At 47.1% G+C, this 13,084-nt stretch overlaps 1 protein-coding gene across 4 annotated transcripts in view; it reads right to left on the minus strand.

Annotated features, from left to right (window-relative positions):
* Positions 1 to 11,825, minus strand: part of BICRAL (BRD4 interacting chromatin remodeling complex associated protein like) — a 61,586-nt gene extending 49,761 nt beyond the window's left edge. Inside the window, exon 1 of one of the 4 annotated variants that reach the window (XM_040430360.1) lies at positions 11,753 to 11,825. The gene's annotated coding sequence lies outside the window, so the exon portion shown is untranslated. Of the gene's footprint in view, positions 1 to 9,955; positions 11,143 to 11,752 lie in introns of those variants that run through there. The other 3 variants (XM_040430359.1, XM_040430358.1, XM_040430361.1) reach the window with 3 other exon arrangements.
* Positions 11,826 to 13,084: the final 1,259 nt, after the last annotated feature.

Below are 13,084 nucleotides of genomic sequence, written 5' to 3' on the forward strand. Positions count from 1 at the left end.
CTCCTATTGATTTTGTGACTTTCACTGTGCACCACAAGTTCAACTAACATGTTACTTTTAGGGGTGCACCGAAATTTCGGCAGCCGAAAATATCGGCCGAAAATGCACCTAATCCACTTCGGCCGATATTGTTACATATCGGCCGAAAATATGGGGTGTGGGATTTGTCACCCACCATCTGCGGGCGGGCGCCGGGCGGGCGGTTTACTTTGTCACTGCATCTTTATTTTACCTTACAATCGTGAGGCTCCAGTAACTAACAACTCTGCAGGCAGAGCGGAGGCCGGCGTAACGTCACTTACTCACGTGACGCGCCTGCTCCGCCTCCTTCATTCATAAAGTGGGCGGAGCAGGTGCGTCACGTGAGTAAGTGACGTTACGCCGGCCTCCGCTCTGCCTGCAGAGTTGTTAGTTACTGGAGCCTCACGATTGTAAGGTAAAATAAAGATGCAGTGAGTAGTCTGCTGTGAGCAGCAGGGCCGGGGCTGTTATGGGTAGGGGGATCGGTCTATGGCACTGCTATGGGGAGGGGGGATCTGTGCACTGCTATGGGGAGGGGGGATCTGTGCACTGCTATGGGGAGGGGGGATCTGTGCACTGTTATGGGGAAAGGGATCTGTGCACTGTTATGGGGAAAGGGATCTGTGCACTGTTATGGGGAAAGGGATCTGTGCACTGTTATGCCCATAACAGTGCACAGATCCCCCTCTCCATAACAGCGCCACCCACAGATCCCCCTCTCCATAACAGCGCCACCCACAGATCCCCCTCTCCATAACAGCGCCACCCACAGATCCCCCTCTCCATAACAGCGCCACCCACAGATCCCCCTCTCCATAACAGCGCCACCCACAGATCCCCCTCTCCATAACAGCGCCACCCACAGATCCCCCTCTCCATAACAGAGCCACCCACAGATCCCCCTCTCCATAACAGAGCCACCCACAGATCCCTCTCCATAACAGCGCCACCCACAGATTACCCTCTCCATAACAGCGCCACCCACAGATCCCCCTCTCCATAACAGCGCCACCCACAGATCCCCCTCTCCATAACAGCGCCACCCACAGATCCCCCTCTCCATAACAGCGCCACCCACAGATCCCCCTCTCCATAACAGCGCCACCCACAGATCCCCCTCTCCATAACAGCGCCACCCACAGATCCCCCTCTCCATAACAGAGCCACCCACAGATCCCCCTCTCCATAACAGAGCCACCCACAGATCCCTCTCCATAACAGCGCCACCCACAGATCCCCCTCTCCATAACAGCGCCACCCACAGATCCCCCTCTCCATAACAGCGCCACCCACAGATCCCTCTCCATAACAGCGCCACCCACAGATCCCCCTCTCCATAACAGCGCCACCCACAGATCCCCCTCTCCATAACAGCGCCACCCACAGATCCCCCTCTCCATAACAGCGCCACCCACAGATCCCCCTCTCCATAGCGCCACCCACAGATCCTCCTCTCCATAGCGCCACCCACAGATCCCCCTCTCCATAACAGCGCCACCCACAGATCCCCCTCTCCATAACAGCGCCACCCACAGATCCCCCTCTCCATAACAGCGCCACCCACAGATGAATTTCATTCATGAAAAAGAATTATTAATAAAATCATTAAAAAAAAAGTATTTTAAAAGTATTTGGGCAAAAAGGCAGTTTCGGTTTCGGTTTTCGGTCAAGGGCATCCTGAATTTTCGGTTTCGGACCAGAATTTTCATTTCGGTGCACCCCTAGTTACTTTTATTCCATAGGTTGGTATGATCACAACTTCTCATCAGCCGGTCTTCTTCTGTCCCAGCAAGTGAAGAAACGCCCACCTGCCGCTAGATTGACAGAGGTGGACATTTAGCCCAGCCCTGACAATTTACTGGCTGCGGCAGAGCAGCACCTAGAATTATCGGGATTATCTCCAATACCGGCCATTACAGCAGGTGCCTGTCTGTCGTAAAGTACCATGCTCCTGTGGTATCCGTGCGGTCTGATATTAGCCCTGCTAGCAGAGCAGGGCTAATATTGACTGCATTATTCTGATGAAAGTAAGAATTGTGCTAAATTGAAAGGGGACATTTAAAAGGGTTCTCCGGTTTCATCTGCCCAGGGTGCCCCAAGCACTGCACATTTTTTTTTTTGCCCCATATAGCTGTTTTTCATGTCAGCATATTCCTTCCATAGCCAACACAGAGAGGAGAGGTGCAGGGGTGTGACTATTGCAAAGAGGACAGTGTGGAAGGCAGAGCACAACAGAAAGGTGATGAAAACAGGAAGTTCTGTATGTAAACATCCTGCCAGGATGCAGTGATGCCGAGAAGGAAAGTGCTGACATTAAAATTACTATGAAACTGGAGAACCACTTTAATAAATATTAATAAATAAGTCCCACTTACCCCAAAATGGTACCAATGAAAACTATAGCTCATACTGTAAAAAACAAGGTCACCATACAGCTACACTAAAGGGGTTGTCCGGGTTCACAGCGGAACCAGGACATACCCAGAATTTCACCCAGGCAGCCCCACTGACAAGAGCATTGGAGCATTTCCTTTGCGCTCCGCTGAATCGCGCAGGGGAAAGACATTTTGAGAAGTTCCGGTGACAAACCGGGCTCTCCTTAGGGCTGCCAGGCGGAGGCTTCCGCCCAGCAGTGAGCCTGGTGACGTCACTAGCACTAATGGGCGGGCTTTAACGCTGCCCTAGACTGTTAAACAGCTAGGGCAGCGCTAAAGCCGGCCCATCAGAGCCGGTGACGTCACCGAATAGACCTCCATGCCTACGCCCAGCAGTGTGTTATAGTAAATAAAAAAGCCTTTGCCCTGTGCAATCCAGCACAGGGCAAAGGAGCTCATCGGAGCACAACATGCTCCGATGCTAACATCAGAGGGGCTGCCTGGATGAAAATATGGGTATGTGCGGGTTCAGATCTGAAGCCGGACAACCCCTTTAACCCCTTAAGGACCTCCGCCGTACATATACGGTGGAAGTCCGGTCCCTAAACATGGTGCCTGCTCGCACATGCAGTGGGCACCATAGCCACCGGGTTTCTACTATTTTAAATAGCAGAGACCTGCGGCACATGTATGCGATCAGCCATAAAGCTGATCGCATACAATTTACCCTTCAGATGCTGTGGTCAAATGTGACCACGGCATCTGATCAGTCCGGAAACAGAAGTCGCACGCTTCCACTCTGGTAACAGCGTCCCCCGACTGAGATAATGGAACCTGTTACATCTCTGAAATAGTCCGAAGCCTCAAGCAGGCTTCTGTGCCTATTTCAGGAATATACCAATACAGGCCACTAGGTGGCAACATTGTATTGTTATATTCCAAATGAAGTGTTCAATGATGGCTATATAACCATTAATGAAAACAATGGGCAATCTAATGATTGCCAGTTATTGTCACCCAAGGTGACTTAAAAAAAAAAAAAGGTAAAAAAAGTTTTTACAAATACAAAAAAATAAAAAAAATAAAAGTTTAAATCAACCCCCTTTCCTTAAAATATAAATACTTAACAAAAAAATAAAAAATAAACATCATGGGCATCGCCGTGTGCAAAAATCCCCATACAATTAAAATATAACAATATTATTGGCATACAGCAAATGGTGTAATGGGAAAAAAAAATAAAAACAGCCAATTTGCCATTTTTGGTCACTTCAACTACCCAATAATTATTTTATAAAAAGCGATCAAAAAGTCAAACACTTCTAATTGGTATCACTGACAAGAACAGATCATCCAGCATAAAAATTTCCCCTCACACAGCCCCGTACACATAACTACAAAAAGGTTATAGGGGTCAAAATATGGTTATAAAAAAAAAAAAATTTTACTCAAAGGTTTTACGTTTTTTTTAGTATTAAAACGCAAGAAAAATGCTATTGCTATATGATCTTTTATTATTATTTTTTTTGCAAGAGACATGCTATTATTGTACAAAAGTATTTTAAAAAAAAATAAATAAAACTATACACAATTGGTATCATCATGATCGTACTGACCCGTAGAATAAAAGTAACATGCTAGTTATGCCGCATCGTAAATGTAAAATTTAAAAGTGCAAAACAACAATAGTGGAATTGCTTTTTTTTTTACCGGCCCAAGAACGTTAATAAAAGTAATGTAAATCAATAAGTTAAATCTACCCCAAGATACAATTCCCACATCTAACAAGCCCTCACAACTGTTTTTCAATATAAAAATAAAAAAGACTAAATAGTACTTTAGGGTGTTAAAGGGCATATGTTAGGCTACTTTCACACTTGCGTTCGGAGCGGATCCGTCTGATGTTTCATCAGACGGATCCGCTCCGATAATGCAGACGTTCGCATCCGTTCAGAACGGATGCGTCTGCATTAAAACTTAGAAAATTTTCTAAGTGTGAAAGTTGTCTGAGCGGATCCGTTCAGACTTTACATTGAAAGTCAATGGGGAACGGATCCGCTTGAAGATTGAGCCATATGGTGTCATCTTCAAGCGGATCCGTCCCCATTGACTTACATTGTAAGTGTGGACGGATCCGCTCGCCTCCGCACGGCCAGGCGGACACCCGAACGCTGCAAGCAGCGTTCAGGTGTCCGCTCACTGAGCGGAGCGAAGGCTGAACGCTGGCAGGCGGATGCATTCTCAGTGGATCCGCCTCCACTGAGAATGCATTGGGGCCAGACGGATGCGTTCGGGGCCGCTCGTGAGCCCCTTCAAACGGTGCGCACGAGCGGACACCCGAAACGCTAGTGTGAAAGTAGCCTTAGGGTACTTTCACACTAGCGTTTTTCTTTTCCAGCACTGAGTTCCGTCAAAAGGGCTCAATGCCGGAAAAGAACTGATCAGTTATATCCCCATGCATTCTGGAGAGTACCGTATTTTTCGCCCCATAAGACGCACCTTTTTCCCCCCAAAAGTGGGGGGAAAATATCTCTGCGTCTTATGGGGCGAATGCTTCCATTTTACATTGCAGTCTGCGATGCTGCAGCATCGCAGACTGCGATGTATGAGCCGGGAGAGAGGAGGGGCTGGAGTCCGGAACTAGGGGCGGGGTCCGGTGCAGTCACTGTACTCTTACACCGGCCCCGCCGCTCACCACTGTATTTATAAACATTAATCCTTATCCTGTTATTAAGTTTAACTAACGCTGCGCTCTCCCCTGTTCCCCTGTATCCATACAGCACTTACGAACAAGCTTCCATAGCAGGCAGAGCGGACGGCAGCAGTAACGTAACGTCACTCACTGACGTCGAGCGCCTGCTCCGCCCACTTTATGAATGAAGCAGGCGGAGCAGGCGCGCGACGTCAGTGAGTGACGTTACTGGTGCCGTCCGCTCTGCCTGCTATGGAAGCGTGTTCGTAAGTGCTGTGGGGATACAGGGGAACAGGGGAGAGCGCAGCGTTAGTTCAACTTAATAACAGGATAAGGATTCACGTTTATAAATACTTCGGTGAGCAGAGGGCCGGTGTATTGGGGGACACTGTTATGAGGGGGATCTGTGGATGACATATAGCAGTGCCATCCACAGTTCCCCCACCCCATAACAATGCCATCCACAGATCCCCCACCCCATAGTAGTACCATCCACAGATCCCCCATAACAGTGCCATCCAGATCCCCCATAACAGCGCAAATCCACAGATCCCCCATAACAGCACCATCCACAGATCCCCCATAACAGTGCCATCCACAGATCCCCCATAACAGTGCCATCCACAGATCCCCCACATGACAGTGCGTCATCCACAGATCCCCCAAAATAGTGTCATGCACAAACCACCATTAATTCAAAACCCACCAAAAGCACACCTTTTGGTTAAAAATTGTTTTTTTCTTATTTTCCTCCTCAAAAACCTAGGTGCGTCTTATAGGCCGGTGCGTCTTATAGGGCGAAAAATACGGTAATCCATTCAGGATGCATCAGGATGTCTTCAGTTCAGTCATTTTGACTGATCAGGCAAAAGATAAAACTGCAGCATGCTACGGTTTTATCTCCGGCCCAAAAAACTGAAGACTTGCCTGAAGGCATTTTTTTTCCATAGGAAGGTATTAGTGCCGGATCCGGCATTCAAAATACCGGAATGCCGGATCCGGGGGAAAAAAATAAATGCTGGATCCGTTTTGCCGGATGACACTGGAAAGACGGATCCGGCATTCCAATGCATTTTTCTGACTGATCAGGCATTTTTAAGACTGATCAGGATCCGGATCAGTCTTACAAATGCCATCAGATGGCATACGTTTTGCCGCATCCGGCAGGCAGTTCCGGCGACGGAACTGCTTGCCGGATCACTTTGCCGGAAGTTTTGAAAGTACCATTAGCAGATTTGAACAGAAGAAGCTGGACGATCTGTTGCATGTGCGCTTGGCAGCTTTAGGCATCTGTGTTGGTCCCATGTTCATATGTTCCCGCATTGCTGAGAAAAATTAAGTTTCGATATATGCAAATGCACCTCTAGGAGCAACAGGGGCGTTGCCATTACACCTAAAGGTTCTACTCTCTCTGCAACAGCTGCGCCCTCTCCACTTTGATTTACAGGGCCAGGCAGTGAAAACAACATCATGCCTTTCCCTGTCAATCAATGTGCAGAGGGCGTGGCAGTTTCAAACAGCAAAGCCTCTAGGAGGTGTAACGACAACATTCCTGTTGCTCCTGTAGGCTCATTATATTAAATATAGTATATATTAAAACTTCATTTTTCTCAGCAATGCGGGCACATATGAACATGGAACCAACACAGATGCCTTCAGCTGCAAAGAGCACATGTAACAGATCAGCCAGTGTCATAGGTACAAATCTGCTAAGGCTATTTTCACATTTGCGGCACAGTGATTCGGCAAGCAGTTCCGTATGCCAACTGATGGCATTTGTAAGACTGATCAGTCAGAAAAATGCATTGAAATGCCGGATCCGTCTTTCCGGTGTCATCCGGCAAAATGGATCCGGCATTTATTTTTTTGACCTTTTTTCGGTCTGCGCATGCATTCCGGTATTTTGAATGCCGGATCCGGCACTAATACATTCCTATGGAAAAACAATGCCGGATCCGGCATTCAGACAAGTCTTCAGTTTTTTGGGCCAGAGATAAAACCGTAGCATGCTGCGGTTTTATCTTTTGCCTGATCAGTCAAAATGACTGAACTGAAGACATCCTGAACGGATTACTCTCCATTCAGAATGCATGGGGATATACCTGATCAGTTCTTTTCCGGCATTGAGCCCTTTTGACGGAACTCTGTGCCTGAGAAGAAAGACACAAGTGTAAAAGTACCCTAACATATGCCCTTTAAAGGGGTTGTCCGGGTTCAGAGCTGCCATATTTTCACCCAGACAGCCCCACTAATATGAGCTGAATCGCGCAGGGCAAAGGCATTTTACATAGATCCGGTGACGTACCGGGCTCTCCTTAGGGCTGCCAGGCGGAGGCTTCCGCCCAGCAGTGAGCCCGGTGACGTCACCAGCACTGATGAGCGGGCATTAGTGCTGCCCTAGCCTGTAAAACGGCTAGGACAGCGATAAAGCCGCACCATCAGAGCCGGTGACGTCACCGAACACACTGCTGGGCAGAAGCTTCCGCCCGGCAGTGTGTGATTGTAAATGGAAGAGCCCTTGACCTGTGCGATCCAGCGCAGGGCAAGGGAGCGCATTGGAGAATGACTGGGTAAAAATATGGGTATGTCCGGGTTCAGAGCCCCTTTAAAGTAATCCCTATATACATGACTAATGAGACTCCGACTGTTCCCAAGAATATGGGTTCCATTTTCCTATTCGATTGGAGCAACAGGTCAAGCATCTGTACTGCCTTGTGTGTGACCTCATCCCTATCCGCTGGATGTCTGACCTACCCTCCTTAGTATCTTTCCCTCTTCCCCAAACTCTGATCTGTTGTGTTAAACCACCTCTCCCTCCCTGCTGCTACATCTAACACTGCAAGAAAATAAGGGGTAGTAGTACAGAGCTGTCAGGAGCAGCGCTCTGATGAATGTATGTCAGATTCAGCAGCACCAGCAGCTAGGTGAAGGAGTTGCATATACTCAGCAGCAGAAGCTAAATAGTAGGAAATTTTTAATAAAGACGATTTTGAAATCTGATTAAAGGAGTTGTCCGTCCTATGAAATGTTTTGAAAAAGCAGAGGATAATGTAAAACAATAAAAATAAACCATATTCACCTTATCAATATCCTACTGCTCTTATTCCCACACTTCCCAGTCCCAATCCCTCTCGACGCACACAGGAAATGACGGCCACAGCAGTGATTGGACTCGGTCACTGAGTGAGGGGTCGTTTCCTATGAATTGAGAGGGACCAGAAAGTAGAGACCAGTAGAGGGACTGGGAAGTGTGGAAACGGGGGAAGGGTCGACAAGGTAAATCCAACTTATTGTATTACATCACCCTCGGCCTTTTTTCAAAACTTTTCACCAGATGGACAACCCCTTTTTATTTTGCTTTTAGGAAGTAAATGATCAATCCAAAGGAGTCCATAACTTTTAACAAGGTTGTCCGGAATTAGAAAAAGATGGACGTTTAAAAAAAAAAAAAAAAAGTATTTGCCTTATTTTGCTCGACAGTGATGCGTAATTAAAGAGGTATTCCTGTCCTGTGAATACCTATTAGATTGGTGGGGGTCCTACTGCTGGGACCCCCACGATCACAAGAACAGCGGCCCCGTACCCCTGTAACGAATGGAGCGGCTGGTCGCACATGTGCGTGGTCGCTCCATTCATCTCTGAGAGTTCTGGAGATTGCGGAGTACAGCGCTCCCCTATCCCCAGAATTCCCATATAAATGAATGAAGCAGCCGCATGCATGCCCTAACGGCTGCTCCATTCTTTTTAGGCCTCTTTCACACTTGCGTTGTCCGGATCCGGCGTGTACTCCATTTGCCGGAGGTGCCCGCCGGATCCGTAACACCGCAAGTGAACTGAAAGCATTTGAAGACGGATCCGTCTTCAAAATGCGTTCAGTGTTACTATGGCAGCCAGGACGCTATTAAAGTCCTGGTTGCCATAGTAGTAGTGGGGAGCGGTATACTTACTGTCCGTGCGGCTCCCGGGGCGCTCCAGAATGACGTCAGAGCGCCCCATGCGCATGGATGACATGTCCATGCGATCACGTCATCCATGTGCGTGGGGCGCCCTGACGTCACTCTGAAGCGCCCTGGGAGCCGCACGGACGGTAAGTACACTGCTCCCCCGCTCCCCGCTACACTTCACCATGGCAAACAGGACTGGCAGCCATGGTAACCATTCAGAAAAAGCTAAACGCCGAAACGACGTTTAGCTTAAGGGCGGATCCGGATTAATGCCTTTCAATGGGCATTAATTGCGGATCCGGCCTTGCGGCAAGTGTTCAGGATTTTTGGCCGGAGCAAAAAGCACAGCATGCTGCGGTATTTTCTCCGGCCAAAAAACGTTCCGGTCCGGAACTGAAGACATCCTGATGCATCCTGAACGGATTTCTCTCGGCATAGAGCCCCGACGACGGAACTCTATGCCGGAGCAAAACAACGCAAGTGTGAAAGAGCCCTTAGAGGGGGCTGTAGGGGGTCTCGTGATCGGTGGGGGTCCCAGTGGTAGGACGCCCACCCAATTGTTATCTTCTATCCTGTGGATAGGGGATAACTTCAAACGGAAATTTAATGCAATTTTCTATTTAAAAAAATAATACAATTCCACCGAAAACCGATGGAACGTGGCTAAAAGCAATAGTCTGGACATACCCTTAAATACAATCTATTGTTCCCTGGTATCAACCATTTAAATGAAGTCTAGTAACTTTCCAGCACTAGGTTCGGAGAAGAACCTCCAGAACCACCTACAGGTCACCCCATTGAAGATGGCTTCAGTCAGCCTTCTCTTCAGTCCCTCATGGCTGATAACAGAGGACAACAGAACACAGTAAAAAGGAAGAAAGGCTATGTTTTAGGGCAGATCCCCTTTAAGAGAATAAACATACTGTTATACACCAGTATCTAGGCTCCCGCCACCGCCGCCAGCCCAGACCCTGAAGAAGAGGAATCAGAAGCCTCGCTCATAAAATGGAGGCCGCGCTGAACTGCGCCAACCTGACTGGCCGCCTGCCAGCAGCCGGCGCCATCTTCCCGAATCCCTCACAAACACATTATTTGACAGAAATACCGCCATTAAATAACATCTTATGTACTCTTTCCGTAACATCGCCACATACAAACGCCACACACTCCCCGGGGAAGACATTTTAATTACAGATAAGTCATAAAAACAATCAGACATATAAACGGCGGCTGCGGTGAACACGAAGGCACAAAAAGCTGAGTAAAAAAAACAAACCAACCAACCCCGTCAGGAGGAGATTCCCGCCGAGCCGACGAAGAAGACGACGACGAGCGGCCGCGACTGAGCGGCGGCGTCAGCAATCACCCCATGGAGGTGCCGCTTCTTTCCCCGACCTTGAAAGTGAGGGGAAATAATGGAGCTGCCATGATAGAAACTAATAAAAGCCCGTCAGGAAGCCAGCCAATTCCCGCCGCGCCATAACCACAGTAACGCATATTCTTCCGTCCTGTCATGGCGGCCTCGTCGATTTTCCTCATCGCTTTGAAGGAAATTTTTAAGATGAAATACCAAAAAGGCGAGGTGAAAAAAATTATCGACGACGGACGGTGTGAAAAAAAACAACTCCTGCGCGCCGCTGCACGACTTCCGACCGCCGCTAGGCCCAGGAAGAAGCCGGGGAGTCGATTTCAAAAGCAGCCGGCGGTCGTGAGGTAAAGATCGGCGAGAGGACCAGGCGACGTCTCCCATCTCCACAAAAGACACCTCGAAATAAATCGTCGTGGGCAGCGAACGATGCAGCTTTCGAGAGAAGGAAAAGAGGGGAGGGGATTGCTAAAGATTATTTTTCTTTTTCTATTTTTTCCTCCCTGATGGTGATCCAGGGCGGGGAGGGTAGGGGTGGGGGGGAGGTGATGGTGGTAGTGGGAGTTAAAGACAGAGAAAAACTAATTTTAACCAGCTCAAATCAATGAGTCATTGAAAGAAGACTTTTCCTTTCCTCCCTTCTTCAATTTGCATCGGGAAAAAAAATAAAAACTACCCCTCCCTTGTCACACCGTCACCTTTCTTGGCAACTTTTTTTTTTTAACCACCTCCGACGGGAGAAAAAAAAAAGAGTTAAAAAACAACAACAGCCCCCTTCCCCTCCTCACGATCCTGGTTATCCCTCCACCCCTCGCCGTCTCACACGGAGCGATAGGAAACGTATAATAATAGTATATTTTATTCACATAGCACCAACCTACTCGGCAACGTCTGCGACGGAGAGTCGACCACAAAAGGGAAAAAAATAGCACAAAAATAAACCACAAACATAAAAAAAACACATCGAACAACTATGAGACGAAGAAAGGAAGGAGCGTACGATAAAAAAGAAACTGTATATTCGCCGTAAATATTTTATTATTCCAACCCCCCGTAGCTGCCAAATTGTAATCCCAAAAAAAAAAGAAAGAGGAGTAAAGACCGGGGGGACGCACTAGCCAATAGCTCTCTAAGCTGAAACCTAATATGCAGGCTTTTTTGGCAACTGCTTTTTATTATTATTATTTGCTCCTCTTTTCCTTTTTTTTTTCTTGTCTGGAGATATATTTTCTCCCCCCCGTTTCTTTTTTTTTTCTCCCTCCCTCGAAGGAAGGAAGGGAGGAAGGAGGTTGTGTGTTTTTTTTTCCTTGAAATTTTTATCACAAAATTATAATACACTCAAAGGGAAACTCACCGTCATGAAAAAGCAGTGCCTTGTCAACGGGGTTTCTTCGCCATCACATCAGGGGCTGGCAGTGGAGAGAGAGAGAGAGAGCAACATGAACCTCGCTCAGCCACAAGGAGCAGACGGGGAGAGAGAGAGAGAGCGCACACAGAGAGGGGGGAACATACACACGCACTCACACACACACACACAATCCGTAATAAAACTATATTTGCATATTTTTAATATTTTAAGTCACAACTATTTTTCTGATAGTTTTTGGCTTTTTTTGTTTTAATTTTTTATTTATTTACAAACTGATTTGTAAAGTATTACAGATTATCCCTTTAATTTTACGTTGGATTTTTTAATATATTTTTTTTTTTGGTACTGTTTTATTTTATTTTTGGAATTACCGTACATAAAAAAAAAACGCAAAATGCAATTTTGTGAGCTTTTTTAAAAGGTAGTTTCTCCTGGGAGAGGGGTGGGGGGGAGCGAAGCTGGTACATGCTCCTCATAAAAATATACTTTGTATATTGTATTATCTGTAACATAGCTAAGACGGATCCGTCATGAATCCCATTAACAGTCCATGGGAGACGGATCCGTTTTCTATTGTGGCAGATTGTGTCTGCTGTTTGGCTCAGTTTTGTCAAGCGGACAGCAAAACTCTGCCGGCAGCATTTTAGTATCCGCCTCCAGAGCGGAATGGAGACTGATCGGAGGCAAACTGATGCATTCTGAGCGGATCCTTTTCCATTCAGAATGCATTAGGGCAAAACTGATCCATTTTGACCGCTTGTGAGATCCCTGAACGGATCTCACAAACGGAAAGCCAAAACGCCAGTGTGAAAGTAGCCTTATAGACGTGGTTGTCTCATAAGTAAAGTTTTATCCGTCAGATAGAGGACCCACTAATCTTAAAGTGTACTTTTAGGTGCATTTACAGTAGCAGATTATTTGGTGCTCAGTCAGTGGCGGTAAAACTCTGCATTTACATGAAGTGATCACCTCCATAGTATGAGAACGAGCGGTCACTATTGCGATCCCTCTTCCCCATATAGAATCATTGTTTCTGGGCAGCAGATACGATAATTTAGGTGCCTAAACAGGTTCACCCGATGGACAAGCGTTTTGCTCGTTCATTGGGTGATCAGCTGCACCTTTATACAGGCCGATTGTCAGGAACGAGCATTCCCAGGAACGCTTGTTCCCAATAATCTACCCGTCTAAATTTATCTTTACTTTTCAGAATAAGCTGTCACGTGTGTACATAGGGGATAAAACTGTACCTGACCATTATGTGACTTGTATTCAGATTTTTCACCTGTTATCCCCTCTGCAGGCTTCATCTCTGAT

This window comes from Bufo bufo, chromosome 4, assembly GCF_905171765.1.
Source record: "Bufo bufo chromosome 4, aBufBuf1.1, whole genome shotgun sequence".
Lineage (NCBI taxonomy): Eukaryota > Metazoa > Chordata > Amphibia > Anura > Bufonidae > Bufo > Bufo bufo.